At 48.3% G+C, this 24,626-nt stretch overlaps 1 protein-coding gene and 1 long non-coding RNA gene across 5 annotated transcripts in view; one reads left to right on the forward strand and one right to left on the reverse strand.

Annotated features, from left to right (window-relative positions):
- LOC140426742 (E3 ubiquitin/ISG15 ligase TRIM25-like) overlaps positions 1-24,626 on the forward strand; it is a 200,225-nt gene that overhangs the window by 101,923 nt on the left and 73,676 nt on the right. The window lies entirely within an intron of this gene.
- Positions 5,999-9,381, reverse strand: LOC140427422 (uncharacterized). Its single transcript, XR_011948480.1, has 2 exons — positions 8,510-9,381; positions 5,999-6,263 (listed from the first exon to the last, which is right to left on the reverse strand). It is a non-coding gene; the product is annotated as an uncharacterized lncRNA (long non-coding RNA).

Here is a 24,626-nt window from a genome sequence, read left to right on the forward strand (position 1 = left end):
TCTGCTCCATAAAATCTTTAAGTACCTTGGCTGCTGCCGGCCTCCTTCCAGTCCTGGACTTCGACCTATCCAGCCCTGGTTCCAACACCGTATTAAAATCTCCCCCCATTATCAGCTTTCCCATCTCTAGGTCCGGAATGCGTCCTAGCATCCGCCTCATAAAATTGGCATCATCCCAGTTCGGGGCATATACGTTTACCAAAACCACCGTCTCCCCCTGTAGTTTGCCACTCACCATCACGTATCTGCCCCCGTTATCCGCCACTATAGTCTTTGCCTCGAACATTACCCGCTTCCCCACTAATATAGCCACCCCCCTGTTTTTCGCATCTAGCCCCGAATGGAACACCTGCCCCACCCATCCTTTGCGCAGCCTAACCTGGTCTATCAGTTTCAGGTGCGTTTCCTGTAACATAACCACATCTGCTTTAAGTTTCTTAAGGTGTGCGAGTACCCGTGCCCTCTTTATCGGCCCGTTGAGCCCTCTCACGTTCCACGTGATCAGCCGAGTTGGGGGGCTTCCCACCCCCCCCCCCCCCTTGCCAATTAGCCATCATCTTTTTCCAGCTTCTCACCCAGTTCCCACGCAGCTGTATCTCCCCCAGGCGGTGCCCCCCCGCCCATCCTCTCCCGTACCCGCTCCCCCCTTTCCCCAGCAGCAGCAAGCCAGTAATTCCCCCCTCCCACCCCCCCCCGCTAGACCCCCCGCTAGCGTAATTACTCCCCCCATGTTGCTCCCAGAAGTCAGCAAACTCTGGCTGACCTCGGCTTCCCCCCGTGACCACGGCTCGCACCGTGCGACGCCCCCTCCTTCCTGCTTCTCTATTCCCGCCATAATTATCATAGCGCGGGAGCCAAGCCCGCGCTTCTCCCTTGGCCCCGCCCCCCATGGCCAACGCCCCATCTCCTCTCCCTCCCCACCTCCCCCCATCGCCCCCTGTGGGAGAGAGAAAAGTTACCACACCGCAGGATTAGAACATAAAACCCCTCTTCGCCCCCCCCATTCGCCCCACCACTTTGTCCAAACGTTCTTTTTAATAATCCACTCATTCCAGTTTTTCTTCCACAATAAAAGTCCACGCTTCATCCGCCGTCTCAAAGTAGTGGTGCCTCCCTTGATATGTGACCCACAGTCTTGCCGGTTGCAGCATTCCAAATTTTATCTTCCTTTTATGAAGCACCGCCTTGGCCCGATTAAAGCTCGCCCTCCTTCTCGCCACCTCCGCACTCCAGTCTTGATAAACGCGGATCACCGCGTTCTCCCATTTACTGCTCCGGGTTTTCTTCGCCCATCTAAGGACCATTTCTCTATCCTTAAAATGGAGGAATCTCACCACTATGGCTCTGGGAATTTCTCCTGCTCTCGGTCCTCGCGCCATAACTCGGTATGCTCCCTCCACCTCCAACGGACCCGCCGGGGCCTCCGCTCCCATTAACGAGTGCAGCATCGTGCTCACATATGCCCCGACGTCCGCACCCTCCACACCTTCAGGAAGACCAAGAATCCTCAGGTTGTTCCTCCTTGCGTTGTTTTTCAGTGCCTCCAACCTCTCCACACATCGTTTCTGATGTGCCTCCTGTATCTCCGTCTTCACCACCAGGCCCTGTATATCGTCCTCATTCTCGGCTGCCTTCGCCTTCACGACCCGAAGCTCCCGCTCCTGGGTCTTTTGTTCCTCCTTTAGCCCTTCAATCGCCTGTAGTATCGGGGCCAACAGCTCTTTCTTCATTTCCTTTTTTATCTCTTCCACGCAGCATTTCAAGAACTCTTGTTGTTCAGGGCCCCATGTGAAACTGCCACCTTCCGACGCCATCTTGGTTTTTGCTTGCCTTCCTTGCCGCTGTTCCAAAGGATCCGCTGCAATCCGGCCACTTTCCTCTCCTTTTTCCATCCGTGTCCAGGGGGAATTCCCTTCTGGTTTACCGCACGGTGTTTTTAGCCGTTAAAATTGCCGTTGGGGCTCCTATCAAGAGCCCAAAAGTCCGTTTCACCGGGAGCTGCCGAAACGTGCGACTCAGCTGGTCATCGCCGCACCCGGAAGTCCAGCCTTGTAAAGTTAAGCCTATGCAGGGTCCCCCAGCTCCTGGCCACCTGGACCCCCAAATATCTGAAGCTCCTCTCCACCCTTTTTAGATGGAGCTCGCCAATCCCCCTCTCCTGGTCCCCCAGCTGAACTACGAACAGCTCATTCTTCCCCATATTGAGCTTGTACCCCGAAATGTCCCCGAATTCCCTAAGGATCCTCATTACCTCTGGCATTCCTCCCACCGGGTCCGCCACATACAGCAGCAGGTCGTCCGCATAAAGCGACACCCTATGCTCGCATAAAGCGACACCCTATGCTCCTCCCCACCCCGCACCAACCCCCTCCAGTTCCTCGACTCTCTCAGTGCCATAGCCAGGGGTTCAATCGCCAGTGCGAAGAGCAGGAGGGACAGGGGACATCCCTGTCTCGTCCCTCGGTGCAACCAAAAGTACTCGGACTTCCTCCTATTTGTGGCCACACTCGCCATCGGGACCTCGTACAACAGCCTAACCCACCTGACAAACCCCTCCCCAAACCCGAACCTCATCAGCACCTCCCACAGGTACCCTATCGAAGGCTTTCTCAGCGTCCATCGCCACCACTAACTCCGCCTCCCCCTCCCTCGCCGGCATCATAACGTTTAAAAGCCTCCGCACATTCGCGTTCAACTGTCTCCCCTTCACAAACCCCGTCTGGTCTTCATGGATGATCTGCGGCATACAATCCTCAATCCTCGTGGCGAATACCTTCGCCAGCACCTTGGCATCTACATTTAGCAAGGAAATCGGTCTGTAAGACCCACATTGCAGGGGATCCTTGTCCCGCTTCAGGATCAAGATCAGTGCCCGGGACATCGGCAGGGGTAAAGCCCCCCCCTCCCTTGCCTCATTAAAGGTCCTAACTAACAGTGGGCCCAACAGGTCCATATATTTTTTATAGAACTCGACTGGGAAACCGTCCGGCCCCGGTGCCTTCCCCGCCTGCATGCTTCCTATCCCTTTGATCAGCTCCTCCAGCCCAATCGGGACCCCCAGTCCCACCACCAGTCCCTCTTCCACCTTTGGAAACCTCAATTGGTCCAGGAAACGGCCCATCCCTCCCTCCTCCCGTGGGGGCTCGGATCGGTATAATTCCTCGTAGAAGTCCCTGAAGACCCCATTGATGCCAACCCCACTCCGCACCACGCTCCCTCCCCTGCCCTTAACTCCCCCGACCTCCCTAGCTGCGTCCCGCTTCCGAAGCTGATGCGCCAGCATCCAGCTTGCCTTTTCCCCATACTCGTAAACCGCCCCCTGGGCCGTCCTCCACTGCACCTCCGCCTTCCTGGTGGTCACCAGGTCGAATTCGGCCTGGAGGCTGCGCCTCTTCCTCAACAATCCTTCCTCAGGCTCTTCCGCATACCTCCTGTCACCCTCACCACCTCCCCCACCAGTCTCTCCCTCTCCCTCCGCTCCTTGTGGGCCCTAATGGAGATCAGCTCTCCCCTCACCACCGCCTTCAGTGCCTCCCATACCATCCCCACTCGGACTTCCCCGTTGTCGTTGGTCTCCAAGTATCTCTCTATACTTCCTCGGACCCGCTCGCTCACCTCCTCGTCCGCCAACAGCCCCACCTCCAAGCGCCACAACGGGCTCTGGTCCCTCTCCTCCCCCATCTCCAAGTCCACCCAATGCGGGGCGTGGTCCGAAATGGCTATTGCCGAATACTCGGTATCCTCTACTCTCGCTATCAGCGCCCTACTCAAACTGAAAAAGTCGATTCGAGAATAAGCCTTATGGACATGTGAGAAGATTGAAAATTCCCTAGCCCCCGGCCTTGCAAATCTCAAAGGGTCCACCCCTCCCATTTGGTCCATAAATCCCCTCAACACTCTAGCCGCCGCCGGCTTCCTACCCGTCCTAGACCTGGAGCGATCCAGTGCCGGATCCAACACCGCGTTAAAGTCTCCCCCCAATATCAGGCCCCCCACTTCCAAGTCTGGGATCCGACCCAACATATGCCGCATAAAACCCGCATCGTCCCAGTTCGGAGCATACACATTGACCAGTACCACCCTCCCTCCCTGCAACTTACCACTTACCATTGTGTACCTACCGCCATTATCTGCCACAATGCTCAATGCCTCGAATGACACCTTCTTTCCCACCAAGATTGCCACCCCTCGCTTTTTGGCATCTAGCCCCGAGTGAAACACCTGACCTACCCACCCTTTCCTCAGTCTTACCTGGTCTGCCACCTTCAGGTGTGTCTCCTGGAGCATAACCACATCCGCCTTGAGCCCCTTCAGGTGCGCGAACACGCGGGCCCGCTTAACCGGCCCATTCAGTCCCCTTACATTCCAGGTTATCAGCCGGATCAGGGGGCTACCCGCCCCCCTCCCCTGCCGACTAGCCATGACCCCTCCTCGGCCAGCAACATGCCCGCACCCCACACCCGGCCCGTTCCCCACAGTGGCATACCCCCATCTCGACCCCCCCCCCCCCCCCCTCGGAAGTCTCGAGAGGGAATCCTTTTGGCAGTGTTCGCTTCACCAATCTGCCCCAAAAAGTCTGTGGAAACTCCTGAAAAAGGTCTGAGAGTCCGTTCCAGACGGGAGCTGCCGAATGCGCGACCTACACCTCCATGGCCGCCACCGGAAGCCTCGTCCCCGCTTCTTCAATGGCCTTGGTAGATCTTTTCACAGTTGTTCCCTCTGCTGCTAGAATTCACTTTTAATCAAGGCCCTCAAGTCAGCTTGCAGCTTTAAGCTTGCCCTTCCCCCGCCTGCATGCTGGAAGAGGCCCCTCTCTCCCCTGCAGTTACAGCCAAATCTTTTACTGTTTCTGCCGGGTCTGGTAACCAAGAGACATACCATTCCTGGGGGACACTGTCAGGGGAATGTTGCAGTCTTCTTCCCACACCAGGAAATGTCAAACAAATGCCGTGGGGGCCCTGTAAAGAGCCCAAAAGTCCGTTCCAAGCGGGAGCTACCAAATATGCGACCTTGCTCTGCATAGCTGCACCCGGAAGTCCACAGTTTACATTTTGATCAGAAGCTGGATGTTTACAGCCCTGATCTCTCCATTTCATCCAATGGAGTATTTCTAAAGATTTAAATTAAAGGCCTTTCAGTCTCTGCAGCCAAATTGAACTGCAGGGAAATTCAGTCCAGCCACGAGTTGCAAGCCGAGTCAGTTGCTTGAAAACCCTTTTAAAATCTTGTGTGGGGAACTCTATTCTTATCTCGGTAAGGCTGTTAATCATTCTGGTGGGGTTGGAAATAAGTAAGGATTAAACAGGTTTGAGGCTAGTCTGAGCTAGTCTGACTCTAATATGCACTCCCCTGATCTACCCAAGGTGTTTAGATCAAACACCTTCACCTCCACAAACGGCGACCAGACGGAACGGCATTTGAGGGAATCGAAGGTCCGTGGGTCCTTGTGCTCTGGGTAGGATGGCACTCTGGTACTGCTGGTGCCACCTAGATGCACCACCTGTAATTGTTGTAATTGCTGGCATTTGTCCCGCGGTGGGGATCAGGTCCGGGGATTCCCTGCATATGTGAATTGGGGGGGGGGGGTTCGGGGTTGTGTCTCTTCCTGCACTGAGGAGTTCCAGCGATGGAAGTTCTTCAGTTCAGCCGACTAAATGTGGCCTCAGCAAGACATTCCCTGCTGAGGTTCCGAATTGAAACAGAGCCTCGGTAGATAGCGTGGTGTTTCTCGCCACTGTACCGGGAAACACCTTGCTAAACGTGCTCCAGAGGGACTCTGTTTATCTCTGTTGTTTTGCTTGGCCAATTTGTATGCTTCTTCCTTGGATTTAATACTATCTCTAATTTTCCTTGTAAGCCATGGTTTGGCCAATTTCCCATTTTACTTTTGCAAACGGGAATAAACAATTGTTGCATTTCACCCATGCGCTCCTTGAATGTTTGTCATTGGATATCAACAGTAATGTTTCCCTATCAATCATAGCCAACTCAAACCTCATACCATTGTAGTTTCCTTTATTAAGGTTCTGGACTCTAGTCTCAGAATAAACTACATCACTCTCCATCATGATGAAAAATTCTATCATATTATGGTCGCTCATCCCCAAGGGATTTCGTACAACTAGTTTGCCAATGATTCTGTTCTCATGACACAGGACCCAGTCTAGGATGGGATGGCCTGTTCTCAAGTTGGTTCCTCAACGTATTGGTCCAAAAAACCATCACGTATTCACTCCAGGAATTCTTCCTCGACGTTATTGTGACTGTACAGAATAAAGATAGTGCAGAAAAAGTACAAATATAAATCAATTAAAACAAAGCAGAAGCCATTGAACAATCAATTGAATAATTACAATTGTAATTACCCACTCTATGGGCAGCATGTTGGTGCAGTGGTTAGCACTGCTGCCTCACGGCGCCGAGGTCCCAGGTTCGATCCCGGCCCTGGGTCACTGTCCGTGTGGAGTTTGCACATTCTCCCCGTGTTTATGTGGGTTTCGCCCCCACAACCCAAAGATGTGTTGGGTAGGTGGATTGGCCACGCTAAATTGCCCCTTAATTGGAAAATTGAATTAGGTACTCTAAATCTGTTTTTAAAAATTAATTACCCACACTGTGACCTAATATTATTGGAATTTCAGAATGTTAACTTGTTCATCTCATTAAAAATGGAATTCCTGTTTCCTCACCTGTATCTCATACACAGCCAAGACTCGGAGACCGAGCCAAACCACCTTAAAATAGGCGAGGTTTTGGAGATAGTATGTTAAGTTGAAATTATTTTCTCACAATTACTTAATTTTCTCAGACATCAACTGTATTCACATTCCCCAATAACAAACCTAATAACTCCAGTTCCACTGAAAATTGTCTCCATATCTAATTTGAATCTTTGATTCTCTGTTAATTGCGAATATTAAAATGCCAATTTTTATTTGACAGTTTAGAAACCGTTCTCATTATTTACAGAACTAGCTTTCTGTGGTGATCAGTCACAGAAAACCAATATTCACAATTTGACCAGATTCTCAGTCTGTAATCTTAGGTCAGTTACTCCAATAATTCAGGCCCAAAACATAGGGGGCAATCTACCGGCCTCGTCGCCCCCGACTCGGTGACGCTTGGTCAATCTCGCAGGAGGCCTTTCAAGAGATTTACGATGTTTGTTACACCTCGCGAGATCTAACAAGGTCTCAGAGGTGTCGCGATCTGGATCTCACCATCGCTGGGAGTGATCCAGATTTGCATAATCAAGTGAGTAGTTAGTCTCATTTGAATATGTCTATGCCGGAGTTACCCAAGGCACGGGAGTGAACAGCTTTGCCTCGGAGACCCTCCCCCCCGGCACCGTTGAGCACTGGGTTCCACAAACGTAGATCAAGCGTAACAGCATTTGAGGGAGTCTCCAAGGCAATCGGGCTCTGGGCAGGGTGGTACCCTGGCATTCCAGATGCCACTTGGGGAGTTTGGCACCCTGGCAGGGTTACTGCCAGGCTGGCAATGCCAAGGTGCCCGGCTGGCACCTTGCCCATGCCGGGGTTCGGGCCCGGGGGTGCCCAGCCCTTATGAGGTGGAGTACAGGGGGCTCGAGGACTACCTAATTAGTCATTTGTGGGGGTGGGGGCGTGGAGGTCCAGAGGCTGTGTTGGATGTCAAGCTGAGTTCATCAGTGCAGGAAATGAATAAGTGTGGCCTCGGCAGGGCGTTCTTTGCCAAGGCCAAAAAAGAAGCAGAGTCCCGTATAATAGGGTTGTTTTGCTGCATACTGCAAGCTGTAGTAGGGAGTGGAGCATCTGAAAAGTGAACAATTACAGGTGGTTTTAGAGGGAATGTACACTGAAAACAAAATCAGCCCCATCTTTTGCTCTCATTTCAGTTTATCTTTCAAATTCTGATATTTGCGTTTAATTTCTCTGTCCGTGCTGCTGAAATCTTCTCCATTGGTATATGAGAGGGTGTGAATGATATAGAATAAAGGAGGGAACAGATAGATGTGAGTATATGTGTGTTTACAGTGAAGGGAAAACAGGGTGGTTTCTACTCCTTTTTATCACTTCTGATCATAAATTATCAGATTTTCTCACCCGAACCCCAGATCCTAATGCTCCTGATTCTGCATCATTGGCAGGTGCTTGGAGCTTGCTGTACAACCTATTTTTACATTGTTTGAATGAATTTAAAGATCAATACCACATTGACTTTCTCGCTCTTTTTATACTTTCTGGATGTGTTTTCTTTAATCCTCTTTATCTCATTTTGCACCTCAGGCAGGGATTGTGTCCCAGAGGTCAAGGGCTCAGCTGTGATGATGTTGTCTGTCAGTCTTATCAGGGTCAGTATCCACTGTGACAGTTGACATAGCAAAGATGAATGGAAGTGTTACCTCCTCCCCTCTTCCAGCTGCTATTCTGCACTATGAGCCTTGGACCGAGAACTATCATCATTGCCAAAAAAAGTTAATCATTTCCTCAAACAGTTTAAATAATTATCTCAGAATGGTCAGAAATACCTCAGTGGTAGCTCTCAGGTCTTTCAATCAGAAGGTTGCAGTTTCAAGCGGGTAATGTAGCCTGTCAGTTAAGCCTGCAGTACCGAGGGAGTGTTGCGCTCTGAGATGTGCTGTTTCTTTTACTTAGTGTGGCTCGGTTTACCCTCTTAAAAGATCCTATGACACTATTTGAAGAAAAGCATGAAAGTTTATTCCAGTTGTGGCCAATGCTCATCCAAAAACACTGCAATAGATTATCTGTTCATTATCACGTTGCTGATAGTGGGAGCTTGCGGGCGCAGATGGGTCGCAACAATTCCACATGAGAACAATAATTACACTTCAAAAGAACTTTGTTGTCCGTAAAGCACTTTGGGATGTCCTGAAGTTGTGAAGGCGCTATGATAATGCAATTCTTTTTCTCTTTAGGAAATATATTTCCTTACACAAACTCCATTTCACTTGTAATACTTGCTCAATGTTCATCAACTTTCATCTTGGGCAAATTACTATGATGGCATTTCCCATTTAATTTTGTGATATCAATTGTTCCTTCTGTTCTATTTTCAGGGTGTTGCCACTGGGTGGGTCTATAGACTGATTTTCATAAATCTCTCTCCCAACTCCATCACCACCCTGTCTATAAACAAACTTCTATCTATTAACTGGCAATGATTTCGCAGGAACCCTGCTGTCCTTTCCTGGTCTGCTCTATTTATGACTCCGGTCCCACAGCAATGTGATTGATTTTTAACTGAAAGTAAATTGTAACTGCAGACAGGTAAAATAACGGACAAGGGATCGCAGGGTGAAATGGCTGTCCGAATGTGTTCGGGTTAGGTGGGGTTACAGGGATAGGACGGGGGAGTGGGCCTAGGTAGGGTGCTCTTTTGAAGGGTCGGTGCAACCTTGATGGGTTAAATGTCTTCCTTCAGCACTGTAGGTTTTCTATGAATCTATGCTCTTGCCGTGCTCATTTGAGATCCAAACTATACTACCCTGAACTTATTATCAAGACACCAGTGACTACCTAACTTCCCTTCCTGGACCACATTCTTGCAAATATTGGGCAGAATTCACCGTCGGCGGGATCCAATGCTCTACCGGCACCGCATCCACGCCCGTGGATTTCCTGACGGTGTGGAGTGACCACAATGGGAAATTCCATTGGCCAGCTAGAACGGAGGACCCCGCTGTCGGCGACGGTGCATTGCGCAAGAAATGTGGCTGGTGGACCAGAGAATTCCACCCATTGTCTCTCCTATGGGACTATTCTACTCACTTTCAAATCTACCGTTGTCAGCCTCTTCCCAAATAAACACACCCAAACCCCTCGATTCTTGCAAAATCTCATCGCATCATAACCTCTCTTTCCTCTCAATGTGCCTGTCTTGTCACCTCTCAAATCTGTGACCAGCTTTCCAGCAACTCCATGTTTAAAACTCTCCAATCAGGTTTCTGCCCCTGCCACAGCGTTTAAACAGCCCAACCAAAAGGAGAGGTACCTCTCCTTATCCTTCTTGATGTGTCTGCAACCTTTGACACTTTTAACTACAGTAAGAAGACTCATAACACCAGGTTCTACGCCGGCATCTCCACATCATGACATTTAACGACATCATTCTCCTCCAATGCATGTCCCCTTTGTCCAGCTGAGTGAGGCTGCCCTCACCTAGTTTCACTCTTACCTATCCAGTCACAGCCAAAGAATCTCCTGCAATGGCTTCCCTTCCCACTCCCACATTGTTATCTCTGGAAGTCTCTTTGGATCTATTCTTTTCTCCCCCGTTTCTCATCCACAGCCTGCTCCCGGTGACATACTCTGAAACCACAACATAAGCTCACATGTATATGTTGACAACACCAATCTGTACCCTACCATCACCGATCTCCATCCCTCCACTGCCTCTGATTTATCACATTAAGAAGTCTTACAACACCAGGTTAAAGTCCAACAGGTTTGTTCCGAATCACTAGCTTTCGGAGCACTGCTCCTTCGTCTGAGGAAGAAGTGTTGCCTTTTTAACTCGCTATAAATATGGCAGTCAATAAGGTTGCCCTTTGTCTAGATATTGATATTATATTGCTTCCAGAGTCGCCAGGTATCTAATGATACCACCACAAGGTTCAACCGGATATCGATCAAAGACCCAACAACCAGTTAGTTAGTTCAAGTTCAATAATACTTTATTTACACACAAGATTAACTTACACATGCAACATAAACACAACGAGCTAAACAACACCTAACAACTATGACAACCTGTACTTAACTTCAGGCACCCGGCTTAGGTCAGAGGAACAGTGGCCTTTGTTTGAATCTGGATCCACAGGGTCTGGAGCAGTAACTGTTGTTCAGCTGGGCTCATCCGTCTGGTAGCGAGTGTTGAACTTGGACTTGCTTCTGGTCGTGGTGCTGCGATTGGAGATGGACGTTGCCGGAGCGCCAGTTCCAAAAGAGATCGAACACATGGCAGTGTCTCTCTTTATCCTTGGGGGGGATTTGCGCTCTTTTGGGCGGTCCATAGGTTTGGACCCAATTAATTGGGCAGTTCTCGATCACTGCCTTCGATCTGAGCCAATATTGGGAACAAGTCCAATCACTTGGGACTCAGGGTCATGGGCTGCCCCGAGAGGCAGGAAGCCCCTGGGCCCTATAAATTGAGGGGCCAAGTTCAGATCGCTCTCTCTCTCCCTTCTTCTCCTGCTTGCAACCTTCGCAAGAACATCGACCAGAAACAGTAAGTTTGACTCCAGCGATTGCTACCCGATAGAGACTCCTAGCCATCGACCCGTACCAGCCTTTGAATCCCGTAGGCCAGATCCAATTCGATAAACCATTCGTTTCCCTGACCTGGTGGGCCATCCCCAAAAGTTAAGTATTGGCCAGTAGTGGTAGGTTTTGATATAGATAGTAGGATTATTGTGTAAGTATTGATTGCTGTACATAATAAATGACCGTTGATTTCAATCTTACTAAGCGGTGTGCTGACTTATTAATCATAACTCGAGCTTGAACCACGTGGCGGTATCAGAAAGATACCTGGCGACTGGTGAGCAAAGGTAACATAATCAGAGCTAATAAAACTAAGGCTAAAAAGAGCAACAAAGTCTAAATAAATACTCGGCACCCTTCATGGGTCGTCCGGTCATGAGGGTGTGGGGGGTGTATCCTGTCGAACTCGACACCATGTTTCTAATAATCAGTGCAAATGGGAGAACTGTGCCCCATGTTGTATTGTGCTGTTGCACCATCTTCCTTAGTGTTGCCTTTAGGGTTCGGTTCATGCGTTCCACAATGCCGCTGGATTGTGGGTGATCGGCAATGTGAAACTTCTGTTCAATTCCGAAAATTGTTAGGACATTTTTCATTACTCTTCCTGTAAAGTGCGAACATTGGTCCGACTCAATACTATGGGGGAGTCCCCATCTAGTAAAAATTTTGCTGGGTTAGAATTTTTGCTGTCGCTTTAGCCGTGTTTGTCCTGGAAGGAAATGCTTCCACCTCATTTTGTGAAGGTGTCGATCACGACCAACACATATTTAAAACCATTTCTGCAGGGGGGGGTGGACCAATGTCATCTAATTGTAAGTTCGTCCATGGGCCATTAACAGGGCGGTTGTGTCTTAGCTGACCTTTCTTTGCGTATCTGCCTGTGTTGTTCTGGGCGCAAATTAAAGAATTTTCAATGTAGTGGGTTACATCAGTTTTTAAATCGGGTCACCAGCAGAGAGGTTTGAGGTGGGCCATGGTGGATTCTATCCCTTGGTGTCCATGTCCGTCATGGAATTGACAAATAATCTGGTTCCTATCCTGGGTGGGGACCACACAAATACCATTTTTTAATATGATTCCGTTGTGTACCGCAAAAGTGTCTTTGAACCTATCATAGGGAGCTGGGAAGTCTCCTTTTAAAATTTTCTAAAGCGTGTCGTCTTCCTTTTGTGCCTGTGCCAAATCTTGGATATTGGTCTGTGAGACCTGGACCGCGTGTACTGGGGTACTCTCGGGGGGGTTTGCCAACAGTGGCCATGTCGTGAGCCTGCTTTTGCTCGGGCGTCTGCTTTTACGTTACCGGGTGGGGAGGAACGATGATGGCTTCTAACCTTTATGATTCCATATTTGCGATCTTTAGCATGTTTTAGTAGTGGCGCTGAGGGTAGGGGTTTACGTCGGCGGATATAAATCCTCTAGATTCCTACAGGGGCAGGAATTCTGTCAAGCTGTTGCAAACATACAAACTATCCGAATATATGTCTGCTGGGGTCGGGAACGAATCTAGGTGCTGCACAATGTATGCAATGGCTGCTAACTTGGCTGCCTGCGAACCTAAATGTCCTGGCAACTTTAATGATATCTCCTCTAATGCGCGTCCCTGCGCGTCCTCTACATATATGCCACATCCTGCAATCCTTTTCCATTATCAACGGTGGAGGAGAGGAGCCGTCTACATAAATTTTTAGAGCTTTATCTGAGGGCTGGGTTCTCTGTGGTCTGATGCCTGTCTTTGTCGGTAACGATTTGGGAATAAAGGGTCCTGTGTTGTGCTTGGCTGCAATGATTTCACACTCATGTGGGGTTCCTGCATATTGTAAATTATCGGCCAGAAACGTGTGCGTCTTTGTCCTCTTTACTGCAAAGTCAAATCCTTGTAGGAGTAGGGTCCAGCGCGCTGCTCGAATTTGGCTAACTGTACCGTCTAGCCTACCATCTAACAGCTGTGTTGGGGTGTGCTCGGTCAAAATGGTTACGGTGTTGAGTCCTGTTATGTACGAGAAGTACTGAACAGCCCAAACAACTGCGAGCAAGTGCCTTTCGCAAGCTGAAAATCCTTGTTCTACCGGATCTAAAACTCATGAGGCTTAGGCTACATGTCCTAAACAATCGTGCCTTTCCTGGAGAAGTACGGCTGAAAGGGTTCGGTCGGTGGTCGCTACCTCTATTGCATATGGGGAGTGTGGGTCTGGTGCCTGCAAAGCGAGGGCTGTACTTAGGGCGTGTTTCAATGCATCTATGGCATCCGTGTGCTGTGGAAGCCATTTCCATGGGGCCTGTTTCTTAAATAGTTCGGAGAGTGGGGTTGCCTTTGTGGTGAAACCGTCTATATGGTTCCTGCAATAACCAACCAGTCCTAAAAATGATCGGAGTGCTGTAACATTATGGGGTAAGGGCAATTTAACAATTGAATCAATACGTTTTCGCTCTATCTCGTGCATACCATGCATTATAACTGTTCCTAAATAAGTGACCTTTTCTTTTGAGGTTGATTTTACATCCAATTTCTTTTAGGAGACCTAATAGTTCAGCAAGAAGCGAAATGTGCTCTTCCTTGATGTCAGTCTGTAGGAGCAAGTCGTCCACATACTGAACGAGGCAGTCATGTCAGGAAAATTTCTATAATCCATTTGCCAATTGTCTGTGAAAAATGGAGGGGGAGTTGTAGAAACCTTGTGGAAGGCATGTCCACGTGTATTGTTGTCCCTGGAAGGTGAATGCAAATTTATACTGGCACGTTTTATCCAATGGAATGGACCAAAAGCCATTGCTAATGTCCAGAACCGTGAAAAATTTTGACTGAAGTCCCTTCTTTAACATGGTCTCAGGACTCGTGGCAATGGTGGGGGCTGCTAACGGAGTTACTTTGTTTAATTCTCGATAATCAATGGTCAGTCGCCACAAACCATCTGGTTTTCTTACGGGCCAAATCGGGGCATTGTTCGTTGCGGCTATGGGCCGAATTACACCTTGATCCAAAAAACTTTGCATTACCGTAGCTATTTCTCCCTCGGCTTGCTGTGGAAAACCGTATTGTTTCTGGGGCTTAGGATCGGGACCTGTAATGGTGACCATTCCTGGAATTTTACCCCAATCGTGCTTATGCTGGGCAAAAGATGCTTTGTGTTTCTTTAAGACTTCCCTAACTGTTTTGTCCATGGTAATGGTTTGTGGATCAAACCAGTACTCTCCCACTGAGCTAATCCTGTGTTCGTAGTCTCCTACTGTGAGTGTGGTGGGGGCTCGTGCTGCTCTAGCCATTTTCCACACACACTTATTCACGGGGTTAAAAGAAAGGTTGTGTGAGCTCATAAAATCTATCCCCAAGATGTGCTCTGCTGTCTGGGGTAAATCCACCAAAATGACTGAGTGCTTAGTTCTAATGTTACCGATCTGAATATCCACAGGGGCTGTAATGTGTCCCTGCTGGAGGTGTCCTGTAAATCCACTAAGAGTGATAGTGACTGTAGTGGGCCATATATCTCGCTGGTACATTGTGGAGGAGTTTAACGTGGTTCGGGACCCTCCTGCATCCCAAAGGAACTCTACGGGCTGTCCCCAGACTGTGCCTGTGACTACCGGTCTTCCGGACTTGCCCCAGAGTGTGTTGCAGACCCAAGTTGGGGAGTCTGAACACAGTCAATCGCTGCCATTTATGGCCAAATTATCTGAACGGGAGCTAACTCTGTGGATAGGCCGGGCATTGTTCCTAGGTGGGGCATTTGTGGGCTGTTTCCGTTGCTGTTTCGGGGGGGCATTGCATTCTCGGGCGTAATGTCCCTCATGTCCACAATTATAGCATCCCTGAGCTTTATGGTGCTGTGCGTTATTTCTACCTTTATTTACCCATACGGGGTCTTGATGTGTCCCTACTGGATTCATGCTTGCGTCTACTTTCTCCTGCTCTGCCTTGTCATGTAGGGATTGTTCCCAAGCTCTAGAGAGTCTCTTCAGAACCCACACTTCATTGTGTGCAGGGTCTGAGGGGTCATAATTTGCACATGCTTTTTGTCCTGCATCTGTGGCGTGGGAGACTAAAATACGGGTCCATTTGGCCGTATTGTCTGCAGTTAAATGGGCGCGGGTTAAATCTCCAAATACTGCTGAGAAGTGTATCCAGAGGCGTCCAGCAAATGCTGTTGGATGCTCTCCTTTCTTCTGCCTACATTGGTTGAGTCCTTCTACTGGATCTCCTCTATTATAGCCAATTGCATCTAGGGTAGCTATCGTCATATCCTGGAGGCTACCTCCTCCTACATTTTGTGGGTCGGGAAGGGCTGAACTAACGGATGGGTCCAGGCTCATTACTATGAGTTTCACTTCTTCCTGCTTGTCCAGCCCGTACATGACTGTCTGTTGTCTAACTCGCTCAAAGAAATGGTGTGGGTCTGATGTGGGGTGAAAGGTTTCTATTTTATCACAGGCACCCCTTAACTGGGTGATGGTTAGTGAGGTGGTGTACACAAAATCGGGTTGGTCTTCTGTCGGTACTCTGCGCTGCATGGTGACTGGATTCATTGGGTTGGGTGCTGCCTGTGCAGTCGGTGGTGCGGGTGCTTTCCTTTTCGGCGCCTGGGGGGCTCTATTCTGAATTTCTGTTCCGTTTACATATCGATGGGCAGTTTCGTTAAATTCCTGCCAATCGGGGCCATCTTCCTGGCCTAAGTTTAGTCCAAAGGTATCTCTGAACCCATTCTGAACTGAGAGCAGTGATTGCAATCTTGCAATTTGCTGCCTGCATTTGGCATGGTCTACTGAACTCTGCCTTTGTTCTGTGGTGGAACTGTGGACTGCTCGTAGGGCTGCCTTTAAGTTCCCGCATTGCTTTTTCAATTGTTCTCCTCGGTGTTCTGTTTCTTCCCTTACCAAAACCGCAGATTGCGTGTTTTGGTAGGCCTTATCATATTGGATTTGAAAGCTGCTCAGGTGGGCGAGACAAGATTGGTGTGCCCGTTTGACATCAGCCATCTCCTTGTCCTTCGCTGCTAGCTGCTCTCGGAGTTGCTCATTTACTTTCTCACACTCCCTAACGTTTCCCTCACTATTCTCTTTCTCTTCAAGCTGACTGCGGAGCGTCCTCACAACCTCCTCTGTGCCTCGCAATTGTGCCAAACAGGACACGATTGCCATCGGCTTACGAACTCTACCTAAACTCTTTTTATGGATCTCAGTCAGGTTATGCCACTGATGCACGATCAATTACACAAAGACGAGAGTAGGATGTCATCAAGGCTTTATTACACTGAAATGTGTGGCCTCCTACAGCAGCTGACGAAATGGCTGCTGTACTGGGAGCTCACATATCTATACTCCGCCTACTGGGCGGAGCCAGCAGGCAGGGATCTACCCCTGTACCTGTAGTACAGGGACCTTACCGTAAAGCACCTATATCAACATCCTTTATATACAATATATATATATATCCGTGGTGACTACCACAGCCACCAAGTTTGTCCTAAACTACCAGGACCTGTCTCTTCATTTGCACAAAACTCAGACCATAGGGGCCATCCTTTCCCCTTTAGGTACTTCCTAATTTCCTCTTCCCATATGGGTCACTGCTCTGCTCTATTGGTCGCTGCGACCTCGGGTCCCTGTGGGTACATGAGGCATTCCATTGCCTTCATTGCCATTTCTACCGTAATCTCTGTATCTCTACCGTGTATTTGGGATAGGGGGGAATAAAGCGGTGATGTAAACAGCGGGTACGGCCTAGGCTATTTTCTGGTTCACACAACTCCCGAAAGTTTCACGCAACAAATTCTATCTAGGTTACCTTATAGCCCTGTTAGTACGCATGCAAATTACTACACACTTCCGAATCTTGGAGGTTTGATCGATACTGGCCTTATGCTTGTGGTTTCTTTTACTTTTCCAATTGGATTTCTTATTCAAACGTTTTGTGGGTTCTCTCGGAGTGACAAAATCACTTCTCGGTCGAGTCCAGTCAAGTCGCCAATAACTGTTGCCTTTTTTACTCGCTATAAATATGGCAGTCAATAAGGTTGCCCTCTTTGTCTAGATATTGATATTATATTGCATTCAGAGTCACCAGGTATCAAATGATACCACCACAAGGTTCAACCAGATATCGATCAAAGACCCAACAACCAGTTAGTTAGTTCAAGTTCAATAATACTTTATTTACACACAAGATTAACTTATACATGCAACATAAACACAACGTGCTAAACTACACCTAACAACTATGACAACCTGTACTTAACTTCAGTCACCCGGCTTAGGTCAGACGAACAGTAGCCTTTGTTCGAATCTCAATCTACTGCGTCTGGAGAAGTAACTGCGGTGCAGCTGGGCTCATCCATCTGGTAGCGCGCGTTGAACTTGAACTTGCTTCTGGTCGTGGTGCTGCAGTTGGAGATGGACATTGCCGGAGCACCAGATCCAAAAGAGATCGAACACACGGCAGTGTCTCTCTTTATCCTTGGGGAGTTTCGCGCTCTTTTGGGCGGTCCTTAGGTTTGGACCCTAATTAATTGGGCAGTTCTCGATCACTGCCTTTGATCTGAGCCAATAAAGGGGCGGGTGCCTTGATGGCTGGGCGTGACCTAAGCGGTCATTGACCTTGCTGTTTATGCTTCCTGATTAACGGGAATGGCCCCGAAATGTTTGGACTTGTATCGGTTACCTGAGTATCAGTCCTTTGTCTTACGGAGATGGGCCATTAAATGCTAATCGGTTGAGGGTTTCGATGCTGTCTGGATTCTCTGCTCACGAATATACATGCAGGCTCTGTGTCTGCCTGAATCTTACACTGTCCATATTTCCCTTTTATGTTTTGCGAACATCCATGTTTCTTGTTCTAACTTGCCATCCCAGATGGCTACAGAAGCAGTGCTCCGAAAGCTAGTGATTCAAAACAAACCTGTTGGACTTTAACCTGATGTTGTAAGACTTCTTACTGTGCTCACCCCAGTCCAATGCCGGCATCTCCACATTCTGATTTATCAAACTGCTTGTTTGATATCTAGCAGCTTCTTGGAGAGAGAAATCATGTTAATGGGCTTGATTTTAGAAGGTACTATAGTTGGAGGAAGCTTGCTGATACTCAGCTGCCCCTCATCAAGTAAATAGCTGGTTGGTCATTAGATGAGGTGACCCAGGATTTTCATCCCTCAGAAATAGGAATTCATACCTCTGCCCTTAGCTTATCAGAGGCTGGTAACTCTCCAATATATTGGGCAATGAGGAGGTGCTGGATTAGAACTTAGGTAAGGGTTGAGGGTCTCAACAGGGCCAAGTTGGCAGACCCCAACAAGGGGGCACTGGGGGGGTGGAGTGCTGGGGTTTGAGAGGCTAGGGCTGAGGTGAAATGTTTCCCGATAGTGAGTTGAGTTTCTGTAAGTCGGCAGCATTTCAGTGGCATTCGCTGCCCAGTGGTGAAGTATCTTTTCTCCATAGATTTGCATCCCATGAGTACTGATTGAAGCCAATTGAAGTCCTACCTTTGAGAATAAATCAGCCAGATGTGAAAAACTTGTGCCTCCTTCACCAGGAAAGCTTACAATGGGAAGTGAGTATTGACTGTGGTTAACTCAGTGGCACAGAGAAGATCAGGAGAAGCCTCGCTCACCAGGAAGAGGAACTAGGAGGTACCAGGATCATAATGGTGCAAATATCAGGCACAATAATGGAGGTTGTTGGGGTCAGGGTTTCTGGTCTACCAGAGCTAATAGGGCAGGGTCATTGCTGTTGAACGTTGGGTCCTGTGTGTCCAGACGAATCAGCTGTACTTGACAGAGAAGGTCTAAGTTCACAGAGGGGAGATTGAGCTTGAGGAAGGACACGTCCAGCTTGAGGGAGGGCAGGCCAAGGCTAACTGAGGGCAAGTTGAGGGCTATTGAGTGCAATTCAAGTGTGATAGAGGGAGGATACATGACAACATACTGGGGGTGTGAGTGAGTGAAAGATGAAAGAATGAAGGTTGAGGGTACAGGTTGTTGGTGGGAGGCACAAAGATGATTGTTGAAAGTTGCAGGAGGGTCAAGATGAAGCTCACGTGTAAGTAAAGAAGGGTGGCGGTGAATGACTGGGGGCTCCAAGGTCACAATTGGGAATGTCTATGCATATCTCAGTGAATACAGATTGAACTATAAGGAAACCATGTTCAAGATAGAGGAGGATACTTTGGGATTGAGGAGTCCTAGGTGTGGTTCATGTGTATCTCAGGCATTCATATTGGTCAGCTGCAGCAGATTTGGGAGGAAGGCCATGAAGACAGGTGCTCATATCTTTGCTTGCCTTCTTTCTGTATTTCACTTTTTGGAAATATGACGGGTCTCATACACCCAGTAGTTTTACAATCTCAGGTGGAGGTTGCGAAGTTTTGCCATAGGAGGGACATCGCCAAACAACAACATAAGCCAGACAAGATACTGCACAAGTGGTTGAGGCTGGGCAGGAGGCAAGAAACCAGAGACGTCGGCATCGTCAACAACCAGTAGTGCAGCAACGGGTGTTCAGAATGGACACAAACTATCTTCAAATATCTGCAAGACAATGCCAAAGGTGGCTGAGAGTATTCAGGGAGGCAATATTGACCTCTCTGCACTCCTTCAATAAAGCATGCAGCTCCATGAAATGGGAGGGAATTCAATGCCAGTTGCCTTCAAGGACCACGGTGTTTAATTTCCATCCATCTGGCCATTCCAAGGGGCCACAGAGGACAGATGTGGTATTTCTCTAGCTGCAAAATATGGATTAAGTTCACCACTGATGTTGAAAGCCAGGTTGAAGAGCAGTAAGCCTCAGGGCCATTGTTCAGTTCCCGCAATGTGAGGGGTTGTTGAATACATTCCTGGCCATTAGAGTCCACTGGGAATTTCCATCTGCATTTGTGAATCGCAAGGAATTTCACTCTCTTAACGTTCAAACAATCTGCAAACACAGAAAAATATCCCGCACATTGGTAATCATTTCCCAGAGAGCTTCCATGACTCCTAAATCTAATGATGCTCCCATAGCTATTTGAAGCTTCTGCCTCTGTGCTAAATTGAATCCTGGGTAATAAAGGCTTTCCCTGAGACTGCGGCACATTTCATCAGTGCTTCAACCCCAAAGCCAGATGGAGGAGCGAACAGTGACCCTAAAAGTTCAAGGGGAGGCTATCGATGAGCAGACCTCTGGCTTGCTCAAAATGTGCTTTAGCTGTCGGGACAGGTCTGGTGGAGCACTAAGAGCATTACATACGTAGGCGGATATCCAGGATCATTGGTGTCTGCTCAGCATTTCACAATTTTGCTGTGTAACAAGATGATTTGTCATGGAGGAAGTGCACTCCTGATCAAATGGGTATGAAAGTGATGAATCTGAGGAGGCTCTAAATATCACGGCTCATTTCCAAGATGCCAGTGACATGGAGAGCCTTACCAGGGCTGTTAAAGGCAACCTCCAACAGAATTTCCAGGTCCTGAAAAAACACCCTCTGTTAGAGTGTGCAGGAGGAGCAGGTGTCAGTGCATTCCTCAGAGGGGGAGACTACACTAAAGGCTAAGGGCTGTGGCCGAAGCTCTGGACTTCTAAGACTTGCAGTGGAGAACACAAAGAAAGACTTTAAGGTTCAGCAGATTCTATGAGCACATCACAGTCCGATACCTGTCTCCTGTGTGCCCATGTCTTGACATCAGGTTCGAGGCATTCTCACTTTGCTACTTTGCCACTCCTGCCTCACTGTCTGCAATGGCACAACCGCCCTGTTCCCAGATAATCGCCACAGCTTCCTCCTCAGCTGTGATTAAGATCTTCATCTCTATCACACCTCCAGCCACCTTGGTCCTCTCTCTAGCACAATGTAATAACTGATCATATATTGAACAAAGAACAAAGAAAAGTACAGCACAAGAACAGGCCCTTCGGCCCTCCAAGCCCGTGCTGACCATGCTGCCCGACTAAACTACAATCTTCTACACTTCCTGGGTCCGTATCCCTCTATTCCCATCCTATTCTGATGAACAGGTAGACGAGGGTAGAGCAGTTGATGTGGTGTATATGGATTTCAGCAAAGCGTTTGATAAGGTTCCCCACGGTAGGCTATTGCAAAAAATACAGAGGCTGGGGATTGAGGGTGATTTAGAGATGTGGATCAGAAATTGGCTAGCTGAAAGAAGACAGAGGGTGGTGGTTGATGGGAAATGTTCAGAATGGAGTTCAGTCACAAGTGGAGTACCACAAGGATCTGTTCTGGGGCCGTTGCTGTTTGTCATTTTTATCAATGACCTAGAGGAAGGCGCAGAAGGGTGGGTGAGTAAATTTGCAGACGATACTAAAGTCGGTGGTGTTGTCGATAGTGTGGAAGGATGTAGCAGGTTACAGAGGGATATAGATAAGCTGCAGAGCTGGGCTGAGAGGTGGCAAATGGAGTTTAATGTAGAGAAGTGTGAGGTGATTCACTTTGGAAGGAATAACAGGAATGCGGAATATTTGGCTAATGGTAAAGTTCTTGAAAGTGTGGATGAGCAGAGGGATCTAGGTGTCCATGTACATAGATCCCTGAAAGTTGCCACCCAGGTTGATAGGGTTGTGAAGAAGGCCTATGGAGTGTTGGCCTTTATTAGTAGAGGGATTGAGTTCCGGTGTCGGGAGGTCATGTTGCAGCTGTACAGAACTCTGGTACGGCCGCATTTGGAGTATTGCGTACAGTTCTGGTCACCGCATTATAGGAAGGACGTGGAGGCTTTGGAGCGGGTGCAGAGGAGATTTACCAGGATGTTGCCTGGTATGGAGGGAAAATCTTATGAGGAAAGGCTGATGGACTTGAGGTTGTTTTCGTTGGAGAGAAGAAGGTTAAGGGGAGACTTAATAGAGGCATACAAAATGATCAGGGGGTTGGATAGGGTGGACAGTGAGAGTCTTCTCCCGCGGATGGATATGGCTGGCACGAGGGGACATAACTTTAAACTGAGGGGTAATAGATATAGGACAGAGGTCAGAGGTAGGTTCTTTACGCAAAGAGTAGTGAGGCCGTGGAATGCCCTACCTGCTACAGTAGTGAACTCGCCAACATTGAGGGCATTTAAAAGTTTATTGGATAAACATATGGATGATAATGGCATAGTGTAGGTTAGATGGCTTTTGTTTCGGTGCAACATCGTGGGCCGAAGGGCCTGTACTGCGCTGTATTGTTCTATGTTCTATGTTCTATTCATGTATTTGTCAAGATGCCCCTTAAATGTCACTATCGTCCCTGCTTCCACCACCTCCTCCGGCAGCGGGTTCCAGGCACGGAAGGATACAGGAAGGATACGGACCCAGGAAGTGTAGTAGATTGTAGTTTAGTCGGGCAGCATGGTCGGCACGGGCTTGGAGGGCCGAAGGGCCTGTTCCTGTGCTGTACATTTCTTTGTTCTTTGTTCTTTGTTCACCCACTAGCCACTGTGCAAAAAACTTGCCTCGTACATCTCCTCTAAAACTTGCCCCTCGCACCTTAAACCTATGCCCCCTAGTAATTGACCCCGCTACCCTGGGGAAAAGCCTCTGACTATCCACTCTGTCTATGCCCCTCATAATTTTGTAGACCTCTATCAGGCCGCCCCTCAACCTCCTTCATTCCAGCGAGAACAAACCAAGTTTATTCAACTGCTCCTCATAGCTAATGCCCTCCATACCAGGCAACATTCTGGTAAATCTCTTCTGCACCCTCTCTAAAGCCTCCACATCCTTCTGGTAGTGTGGCGACCAGAATTGAACACTATACTCCAAGTGTGGCCTAACTAAGGTTCCATACAGCTGCAACATGACTTGCCAATTCTTATACTCAATGCCCCGGCCAATGAAGGCAAGCATGCCGTATGCCTTCTTGACTACCTTCTCCACCTGTGTTGCCCCTTTCAGTGACCTGTGGACCTGTCCACCTAGAACTCTCTGACTTTCAATACTCTTGAGTGTTCTACCATTCACTGTATATTCCCTACCTGCATTAGATCTTCCAAAATGCATTACCTCACATTTGTCCAGATTAAACTCCATCTGCCATCTCTCCACCCAAGTCTCCAAACGATCTAAATCCTGCTGTATCCTCTGACAGTCCTCATCACTATCCGCAATTCCACCAACCTTTGTGTCGTCTGCAAACTTACTAATCAGACCAGTTACATTTTCCTCCAAATCATTTATATATACTCCAAACAGCAAAGGTCCCAGCGGAACACCACTAGTCACAGCCCTCCAATTAGAAAAGCATCCTTCCATTGCTACTCTCTGCCTTCTATGACCTAGCCAGTTCGGTTTCCACCTTGCCAGCTCACCCCTGATCCCGTGTGACTTCACCTTTTGTACCAGTCTACCATGAGGGACCTTGTCAAAGGCCTTACTGAAGTCCATATAGACAACATCCACTGCCCTACCTGCATCAATCATCTTTGTGACCTCTTTGAAAAACTCTATCAAGTTAGTGAGACACGACCTCCCCTTCACAAAACCATGCTGCTTCTAACTAATATGTCCATTTGCTTCCAAATGGGAGTAGATCCTGTCTCGCAGAATTCTCTTTAGTAATTTCCCTACCACTGACATAAGGCTCACCGGCCTGTAGTTCCCTGGATTATCCTTGCTACCCTTCTTAAACAGAGGAACAACATTGGCTATTCTCCAGTCCTCCGGGACATCACCTGAAGACAGTGAAGATCCAAAGATTTCTGTCAAGGCCTCAGCAATTTCCTCTCTAGCCTCCTTCAGTATTCTGAGGTAGATCCCATCAGGCCCTGGGGTCTTATCTACCTTAATATTTTTCAAGACGCCCAACACCTCGTCTTTTTGGATCTCAATGTGACCCAGGCTATCTACACACCCTTCTCCAGACTCAACATCCACCAATTCCTTCTCTTTGGTGAATACTGATGCAAAGTATTCATTTAGTACCTCGCCCATCTCCTCTCCTCATAGATTCCCTTGCCTATCCTTCAGTGGGCCAACCCTTTCCTTGGCTACCCACTTGCTTTTTAAGTATGTGTAAAAAGCCTTGGGATTTTCCTTAACCCTATTTGCCAATGATTTTTCGTGACCCCTTCTAGCTCTCCTGACTCCTTGCTTAAGTTCCTTCCTACTTTTCTTATATTCCACACAGGCTTCATCTGTTCCCAGCCTTTTAGCCCTGACAAATGCCTCCTTTTTCTTTTTGACGAGGCCTACAATATCTCTCGTTATCCAAGGTTCCCGAAAATTGCCGTATTTATCCTTCTTCCTCACAGGAACATGCCGGTCCTGAATTCCTTTCAACTGACACTTGAAAGCCTCCCACATGTCAGATGTTGATTTACCCTCAAACATCCTCCCCCAATCTAGGTTCTTCAGTTCCCGCTGAATATTGTTATAATTAGCCTTCTCCCAATTTAGCACATTCACCCT

This window comes from Scyliorhinus torazame, chromosome 7, assembly GCF_047496885.1.
Source record: "Scyliorhinus torazame isolate Kashiwa2021f chromosome 7, sScyTor2.1, whole genome shotgun sequence".
NCBI lineage: Eukaryota > Metazoa > Chordata > Chondrichthyes > Carcharhiniformes > Scyliorhinidae > Scyliorhinus > Scyliorhinus torazame.